Genomic DNA, 9688 nt, shown 5'->3' with positions numbered 1-9688 from the left:
CGAATACTGGACTCAACTGGCCACATCCATTGAATAGTTGAGAGCCACCATGGACCAACTCAAAGAGGAGCAAAAAGACCAGTCTCAACTTCTTCACAAGCTGGTCGAAGGACAAGAGAGGCAGGGATGAGAATTAGAGGAATTTAAGCGCCAGAAAATGTCCTCTGGGGAAAGCAGCAACCACCATGACTAAGGTGGTTGAGTTTCATCTTACCTACCCTATACCTATTTTAGTGCTTTATTTCCTGTCTTTCAATTCTGAGTTGCATGATTACTATTAGGATTTTCCATTTTCTAGTTTAGTAGTTAGTTTCCATACCTGTTAGTTGCGTTTTAAGATGTTTCACATATTCCTCACTAAACTTAAATAAAAAAATTTTTTAAGAAGCAATAAAATACAGAAAGCCTTGAGTTTAGTACAAGTTATTTCAATTACTTAAGATGCGGTGGCCTTATCTTTATTCTCTGAATGTATGAATTAACTGTGCATAATTGATATTGAAGTTGAGCATATTGACTCTGGAAGAACGGTGAATTTAGAGGAGTATTATTGATTCTCTGAAAAATAAAAAATATTGATTCTTGAAGCAAGAAAAAGCAGCAAAAAGAAAAAGAAAAATAAAAGAAAAAAATATAAAGGAAAAGACAAGAGCAAGGATCCAAGGCTTTGAGCATCAATGGTTAGGAGGGTCAAAATTGGCGTAAAAAGCTCAAATGAGTTGCTATCCCATACTAAATACTTGTAGTGTAAAAGTGTCAAGCAAAGAGCTTGAGACTGAGTAGTTAAAGTCATGATCCAAAACTAAAGGGTACGCTTAAAAACTTTGGGCATCACAGTCTGGGAATTTAAACAAAGCTAAATTCAAATCCAAAGGGTTCTCCCAGTTAAGTGCCTGTGGCGTTTATGTATCCGGTGGTAATACTTGAAAATAACACGCTTAAAGATATATACTAGTTTATACTTATTTTCAAGATCACTGCCTAAAACTGGTGTTGAACGTCCACATCTGGAGTTCACCGCCCCAAAGGGAGCAAGCCCAGCGTTGAACGCCCAAAGCTGGCGTTCAACGCCACCAAGGGACCAAGATAGTAGCACGTTCACCCCCTAGCTGGTGTTCAACGGCCATTCTCCAATTTGAACGCCAGGCTTGGACAAAGCACTCAACCAAAGTGGGCCCAAAGTGGATTTTACCACTCCTTAGCTTATGCAGTCTTATCTTTGTACTTTTTAATTTAAATTTAACATTTCTTAGGGTTAGTGTTTACTATTTAAAAAAAGGAGATCACTTAGAATTAAAGAGAGTTCCCACAACATTAGACAGATCTTCTCTGTTTTCTTTGTAAATTATGAGCAACTAAACCTCCTAGGTTAAGGTTAGGAGCTCTGCTTATTCCTACGGATTAATATGATTACTTCTCTATTTTAATATAAGTTTGGTTCTATTCTATGATGTATTGTCATTCTTTATCCAATGAATCTGGGGTGGAACAAGAGTATGACCCCTTATTCTACATGAGTTTTTGCGAATCCTGACTCGGATAGTATTGAGCTATAAGCTTGAGAATACATCACCTAGACCAATAATTTATCTAGGCTAATTGGGATAAGTGACATATAATCTCATTAGTCATGGGTAATGAGGTTTCTGTGGCGCTAAGGCTAGAACATTGAGCTTCATTCTCCAATCCGGATGATCTGACCTTGTCTGTGACATTTTGAGTAAGATCAAGTGAGAATGAATTGCGTGAGCTTCACCCTTGTTCATATTGAATGACCATGATCCATGGCGTTTGATATGGATTAGAAGAGATTAATTGACAACGATCCATGGCGTTAATCACTTACAGCTTTGCCATAGAATGAATCATTCATTGTTAAAATAGTTGGTAAGAAGTATTAATCTGGAAAGATAAAGCATTTCCAAAGCATTAACTGATTTCTCCCTACTGTTCTATATCAGTTCTTTATTGCTTTCTTTATTGTTTTGTTTTATGCGCCTACAACAACAACAATTAACTTTCTATTCGGATGACTAAGATCTGCAGGATAACCATTGCTTGCTCAATCTAATAATCCTCGTGGGATCAACCCTCACTCACCTGAGGTATTACTTGGACGACCCGGTGCACTTGTCGGTGAAGTTGTGCGAGTTCAAATTTCACACACCACTTCCCTATCATTTTTTTTCCTCTCAGCCCTGCATCTCCATTACCATATTTATCAGCATTGTGTGATTCCCTGATGACATTATGATCATTACGCACACCACCGCAACCCATGTCGTTCTCCTCCGTATTCCCATCCTCACAACCCTCATCATCCATCACCTTACCTCTTGCTTCCTGCCTCACCTCGACATCTTTGTCCTCATCATTAGCATTATAAACGTCACCATCACCTACATCTTTGTCTAGTATAGAGTGTAACACCCTTTCACACAGAGTTTTACGCCTAGGATGTAAATCGGAGGTGGCGAGGAACTACAACCTCTAAAAGTAAAAATACATAATATAATATAACTGAAGGAAATTGTAACTAGGAGCCTTGAAAGAAAAGGTAAATAAAAAATGAAACAGAAATCACATCACTCATGATCGGGTCAAAGAAGAAAGGTAGATAAGATTGAACGAAAGGGATAATATATATATGATCAGAGTTTCAAAGATACAAATAACAAGCTCCAGACTCGACCTGTGAAGCTAAGGCTGGCCAGAGTATGTAAATATATATGTATACAACCCAAAACACGACTCAAACTAACGCCTGTTTCTCCATTATCAACCTCTAAGAGGGACAAAATTCAAGGTGCGGAGAATAACTATGAACATACGTATATACTAGAACAACCAAAATATTAAACCCAAATATAGTTCTTCGCTTCTTGAAAGTCTCCAGACGCTCAGTAAGGTGCCTCTCAACCTGCATTTAAAAAACAACAATATATGTATGAAATGAGAACGGGGGATTCTCAGCATGGTAAAGGTGTCCGCATAGTTAATATAAAAGGTCTTGGAAAAGCCAGAGGCATTCCTAGAACTCTGACACTCAAATTTAAAACTTAGAATTATAAATTAAACCAGAAATCAGGTAAACTATCTAAGGTACTCAGGTTCTAAATCTAATTGTAACTTAATCCTTCACTTTCTATTTTCTCTAATCCTCCAAAACACCGGTGGAACAACTCTCGTCACACTTCCACCATACGAGGGATCTCTCAGTTGCAGAGACATACAATACAATAAGTAAAAACACAGATAGAATGCAGTTACAGCAGGTAGAAAATATAGCAAATAAGAATAGATAATCAACTAGGAAAACCCAAGTAATCCACACTCAAACAAAACAAATGAATGCATATAATGTATGCCTCCCCTACTGGCCGTGAACTCACGTGTTGGTTACCTTGCCATAACCCGACACACCCAGTAGCTAACCCGAATATTGTCTCTCTGACATGCCTCCACACTCTTGAGATATAGTGCCTATCACATTCTTGGGATATAGTGCCTGCCACACTCATGGGATATAATACCCGTCGTATTTTCTAGGATAAAGTGTTCCTACACTCTTGGGGTATAGTGCCCGCCACGCTCATGGGATATAGTGCTCGCCACACTCATAGGATATAATGCCCGACACAGTTCTCAAGTAAAGTTCTCCCACACTCTTGGGATATAGCACCTGCCACGCTCTTGGGATATAGTGCCTGTCACACTCATGGGATATAGTATCCGACACACTTTACAAACAGAGAGAAAATAAGGCAACAAAAGTATAACAGAATATACACAACCAAACACACAAGCAAAATCATAACTTAACATAATCATTCCTCAATCCACCTCATCATAGTCACAGTCACCATCTATCAGGGATATAGTACCCAACATACTCTTGGGATATAGTAGCTATCACACTTTTCAATCGTAATCATTATCCTCATATGTTATCCAGAGCAAGTGGACACCGTCACTGCCTCTTACCTGAGGTCTCTTTCTCAATCAAATTCAATCTCATACCACATTCAATATTTTCATACCCCATTAATTGATCTCTTCTCTTCAAAGACTTCCTTCCACTTCAATTTAACTTCCTCAATAATTTCACTCTTCTTCCATTATCTAAAATCTAACTTTCAGGTCTTAAATATTAGTTATCGAGGTTTGAAAAGCTAGTGGAATGGTTTAACATTAAAAAATATCACATTTGGCCAAAACAGGGGTTCCGTGTACGCGAGATTATGTCTGCCTACACGAGATTTCAAAACAGTGGGGGGATTCTCACGTCGTGTATACTTCTCGCATACGCGAGCATCCAAATTTACAGGTTTGCGTACGGGAGACCATGTCTGTGTACGCAGAACACCTGGCAGAGCTCAAATCTCGCGTCATATGCATGATCGCGTACGCGACCATCCTTTTTTCCTCAAAAGCTGCTAAGTTTGCAGAAAACCAGATTTTTGCACCAAACTTCAATTGCGCCTAACTTTTTTGTTTTAAATGACTTTTCATCCGTTCTTTAAATGGCATAAACTTCACGAACTCTATTTTTGTTTAAAACAAGTTTCATAAAATTCAGGGCTCCAGAAGTCGAGTTATGGCCCGCCGAAGTTGGTAAAAAATTAGCCTTTACCAAATGTTTCCAAACACTATTTTTCCGAAATCCTCATTCCATATCACTTCAATCACAATAAAAAAATCACTACCAATTACCTCTCCATCCTTCCTCAATCATTCCAGACCCAATTTCTCAACTTAATTTACATTTCACATTCTTAATTATCACAAATTATCACCAATATCGACAATTATCACCAATATTAACTACGAGAAACCAAAATCATACCTTGGCCGATTCTTCCCTAAGCCCAACACACTTTAATTTCACTATCCTCAAGCTCCAATGCTTCAACTCCTCACCAAATGCGAACTCCCAACCACCAAGACTCAAATTCTAGCTTTCCAATGCCACCAATTTAATCCAAAGACTTAATATTTAATCTAATACCAATAATATCACTCAAATTCAACATAAGGTTCATAATCATCAATGATTAGCAAGGGTTAAGATTTTCTTACCACTACCCACGGGTCAAATGGACAAAACCAAGTGATTACCCGTTGCTAGAGTTCATCTAAACTATCAAATCATTCAATTCTTCAATACCCAAAACCTCAAATTTTAAACCTAAAAAGAGAAGATCTGGGTAAGAAATCTCAAGTTTCTTACCCAATTGCTTAGTGGGTTTTGTAGAGAATTCTGAGATGAATGCGTGGCTGCTGACAACTCGTCAATCGAAGCTCTGGATTGAAAGTTATGTGAGATTGAATATTTGGAAGAATATGAAGTTAGGATTCCATGAGTCCTTCCCTCATATCAGCGTGATTCCATCAGGTTTTGGGGGGTAAAGAAGCCAAGTTGTGGCTTTTATAGGATGGGCCGGTCCAACTGGTTCGGCCTGTTGGTCCGATTTCGAGCCAAAATCTTTAAAATTAATGCCAAAATTCATATTTTAATTATTTTTACCTCATTAAACTATAAAATTTAATTTTCTAATTTCTTTAAATAATAATTAATTTACTAGCTAATTATTTATTAATTACCTGAGGTTTACATAGAGCCTTCATTGCTGTTCTCCATCAAAATAACGGCTTCACCGGTACCGCAACTCATGGCATCCTCACCAGCAACGCGTCTCACCACAGCCTCTAAGCCAGCCTTGTGAAGCTGAAGAACAACGTAATCGTCATTGCTAACGGCATGGGCACCATCGTTGACGTTGAACGCACCGCTTCCATGACCACCCAACGTTTGAACACCCATGTTAGCCTCCATAGCATTAGTTTTATGCTTGGGTTCTTGTACCCGACCCACACCTAGCCCATTCCTCCTATCAACTAGTTGGTTATGTTATTTTTGGGGCCGACCCACTCCTGAATCATTCTTCATTAGGCTCTTTTTATTTTGGCCCATTAGGGACCTTTTCCCTTTATTATTTTGCGCTATTATGGGCCTTAAATCATTAATGCATCTTTCATTCAAATTTTTATTAACCAAAATAGCAACTCCATTCGTTCTCTCACCATAATGCCATGCTAAAATTTTTTTGAAAATGGCTTCATCATTACTTGATTAAGATCCCATAAAATCAGCTCTATTCATAATTGCTTTTATTGTTGATTCAGTCGTTCCTTGATTTGAAGTTTCCATAATCCATTCATTCAAATCATCAACATGAATTACCTTTCTACCCTTGTCACTTTCAGCCTCCCGAGCCACTTGTGCAATCCTTTCCAGAGCCATACCCCACCCCAGTGTCATTGATATATTCCTTTCTGCACTATCATCATTGTTTTCATTTTCCAAAACCAATATGCCATTGTTACCTACCCTGAAATCTATATTGGCAAAGCACTTGGATCTATATCTCTCTCTTCCAATTTTCTTAATAAAAACATCGAATCTACTGGTGCCTATGGTTTTGTTAATCCATTCGTTAATAACATGAAAGACACATGTACCAATTTGCACCTGTCTCGCACTAAATAATTTGCATAGCTCAGTTTCTTTGTCACATTTAACCACTTGCCCCCACTATCCCCTAATCACTCTAAACATATTGCCGACCAAGCATGTAGTGGAACGCCAAAGCACTCCACCCATACCCTTCAAGTTTTGCTTCTTTCATTATCATCCCATCTCTAAACACTATGAAACATATTCAAGATATTACTTCTTTTATATGCAAGAGCCTCTTCAACATCAAGCAGACTATCAAAAGTCAATAAGGCTTTGTATGCTCCCATATCTCGAACTTGGACTCCAAGTGGCCACTCCTTCCTTACTTATACTGTCAACATGTTAAAATTTATGGCAGTCGTAGTCCCGCCAATAATACTCTTATGTAGCCAGTTTAATTTTTTTTAGCCGCTGAAACTTGTATCTTCTTTATCCATCCATTCCCATACGGATCTGATGAGCGGATATTTTATACACTTTTTGGCATCATTTTCATACTGCTTTAGTTATGTTTTGTTTAAGTTTTATTATATTTTCATAGGTTTTAGTGCAAAATTCACATTTTTGGATTCTACTTTGAGTTGTTGTGTTTTATGATGATTTCAGGTAATTTTTGTCTAAAATTGAGAAGCTTTGGCAAAGTCTGATTTAGAGGCAAAGAAAGCGTAGCAGATGCTGTCAGAATCTAACCTCTATGCACTCAAACGAGCATTTCTGGAGCTACGGAAGTCCAAATGACACGTTCTCAATGGCGTTGGAAAGCTAACTTTCAGAGCTGCTTTCCAGCAATATATAATGGTCCATACTTTTCTTCAAATGAGCCTGCCCATACTAGGCGTTGAATGCCAAGGAGCTACCCCCTGGCTGGCGTTCGACGCCCCCAAGGAGACAAGCCAACGTTGAACGCCCAAGAACCACCCACCTTGGGGCGTTCAACACCCACCAAAGCACAAGGTAGCGCCATTCATCCCCTAATGGACGTTCAACACCCATTCCTCAGAGTTGAATGCCAAGCTCAGCACAAGTACTCAACCAAAGTGGGCCCAAGGATGGATTTTCGCAGCTTTAGTCTAGTCTGTCATACTTTTTGTACTTCTTAGTTATTTTATTAGTAGTTAAAGGAGAAAATCACCCATGTTTAACATCTTCTGCCTCATCTTTACCTTCTTCATGTTTTACATTACTTTCTGTAAAGCATGAGCAACTAAACCTCCTAAGTTAGGGTTAGGAGCTCTGCTGATTCTCATTGATTAGTAATATTACTATTATATTTCAATACACATTTGATTCCATTCTCTTCTGCATTTTTGTTTTTCGTCTCATGAAGTGAGGATGACCCGTGACAATCATTCTTGTTCTACATGGGTTCCGTGTGAGTCCTGACCCGGATAGTATTGAATCATAGCTAGAGAATACACTGCGATTCCAAGAGCGTTCCTGGGCGATTTTGGATATGTGACATATAATCCCATTGATCGTCGGTTACTGAGGTTTCAATGGCGTCAAGGCTAGAGTATGAGAAGCAGCGTTCCCTGATCCGAAAGATCCAACCTTATCTGTGGCAATTTGAGTAGGATCACGAAGCGGAGTGGATTGCTTAGGTCTTCACCTTCGACTATGGTAGGAAGCCATGAGTTAACTTGATGAGGATGTAACCTGAGTTGCTCAGATATGGTGGACTGCTATGGTTTACTAGAGACTAACTTGATGAGGATGCTACATGAGTTAGTCAATTACGGCTGCTATTGAATGAATCGTTCGTTGTTGAAGTAAACAATAACAAAAGTTAATCCAGAAAGAATACGCATCTCCGTAGCCTTAACTAAATATCCATCATTGCTTTTACACTAATCTGGTATTTCGTTCTTTACTTTTCATTTATGCTTCTTAACAAACAGCCATCTTTTCTAATCGTCTGACTAAGATTTACAAGATAGCCATTGTTTGCTCAATTCGAAAATCTCTGTGGGATTTGACCCTCACTCACCTGAGGTATTACTTGGACGACTCGGTGCACTTAGCGGTTCAGTTGTACGGAGTTTAATTTTGCGCACTTATCTTATTTTAGTTTCAAATTTTAAAATTCAATTCCAAAATTCAAAATTTAAAATTCAAAATTCAAATTTCAAAATCAAATCTTTTTTAAAAATCAATTTTCAAATCTTATCTTTACAAATCTTTTTCAAATCTTTATCATATCTTCTTGCTTTAAGTCTTTCCTATCTTATCTTCTCTTTAAATTTAAACTTTTAAAGGCCAAGTCTTTACTTTCTTTTAAAAGTTAAATTTCAAAATCAAATCTTTTAAAAATTAAATTTCAAAATCAATTCTTTTAATTTGTTTTCAAATCTTGTTAGTTGGTTAGTTACTTGTTTTATCTTATTCTAATTCTGAAAGTTTAGTATCTCCCTAATTCTTCTTTCTCTCTCTTTTATTTTTGAAAACTTTCTACCTCTTTCTCTTTCTCCTTTTTTGAAAATTCTTACCTCTTTCTCTCACCTCTATTTTTAAAAAAATCTTTTTTTCTTTTCTATTTATTTTTCAAAAACTCTTTTAATTTAAAAGATATCTTTCTTTTCTTTCCTCCTCTTCTAACTCTCTCACAAAGGACCTCTATACTTTAACATAGAGAATCATTTTCTTCTTCTCGTCTTGCATTCTTTCTTCTTGTTTCTGAGTAGAAATAGGGATAAAGAACCTCTATTTGATCCTATCCTGAACCTAAGAGTACTCTAAGGAGGCGACTACAACAAGTTAGAGCACAACACTCCGGAGGAAACCTCACAGAGCTTTTCGAACAAGAAACTGAAAGTACAAACATGGCAGCCAATCCTAATAGTGGAGGAGACGCAAGGAAGATCCTAGGTAACTTTACTGCACCCACTTCTGACTTCTATGGAAGAAGCATCTCTATACCTGCCATTAGAGTAAATAACTTTGAGTTAAAATCTCAACTGGTCACTCTAGTTCAACAGAACTGCCAGTTTGATTTGAAACATTATGTTATGATATATTTATAATGCAAAAATAGAGTTGATTTAATTTGTATATGCTTACATTGTAATGCGGCTTCTCCTTTTCTAAGATGGTCTTCTTTTTTATTTTGGCTGTAAGGAATAAAAAAATTTGTCAATACTTAACAGCAGCATCAACTGAACCTCAATTAAT

The 9688-nt window shown here is 37.5% G+C and overlaps 2 long non-coding RNA genes across 2 annotated transcripts; one reads left to right on the top strand and one right to left on the bottom strand.

The window, feature by feature from the left end:
• Positions 1 to 2618: 2618 nt before the first annotated feature.
• Positions 2619 to 5841, bottom strand: LOC140175507 (uncharacterized). Its single transcript, XR_011866328.1, has 2 exons — positions 5605 to 5841; positions 2619 to 2920 (listed from the first exon to the last, which is right to left on the bottom strand). It is a non-coding gene; the product is annotated as an uncharacterized lncRNA (long non-coding RNA).
• A 537-nt stretch (positions 5842 to 6378) lies between these two features.
• Positions 6379 to 7798, top strand: LOC140175506 (uncharacterized). Its single transcript, XR_011866327.1, has 2 exons — positions 6379 to 6795; positions 7127 to 7798. It is a non-coding gene; the product is annotated as an uncharacterized lncRNA (long non-coding RNA).
• Positions 7799 to 9688: the final 1890 nt, after the last annotated feature.

This window comes from Arachis hypogaea, chromosome 10, assembly GCF_003086295.3.
Source record: "Arachis hypogaea cultivar Tifrunner chromosome 10, arahy.Tifrunner.gnm2.J5K5, whole genome shotgun sequence".
Taxonomy (NCBI): domain Eukaryota; kingdom Viridiplantae; phylum Streptophyta; class Magnoliopsida; order Fabales; family Fabaceae; genus Arachis; species Arachis hypogaea.
The sequence above is the reverse complement of the archived record's forward strand: the minus strand, read 5'-3'. Positions and strand labels throughout refer to the sequence as shown.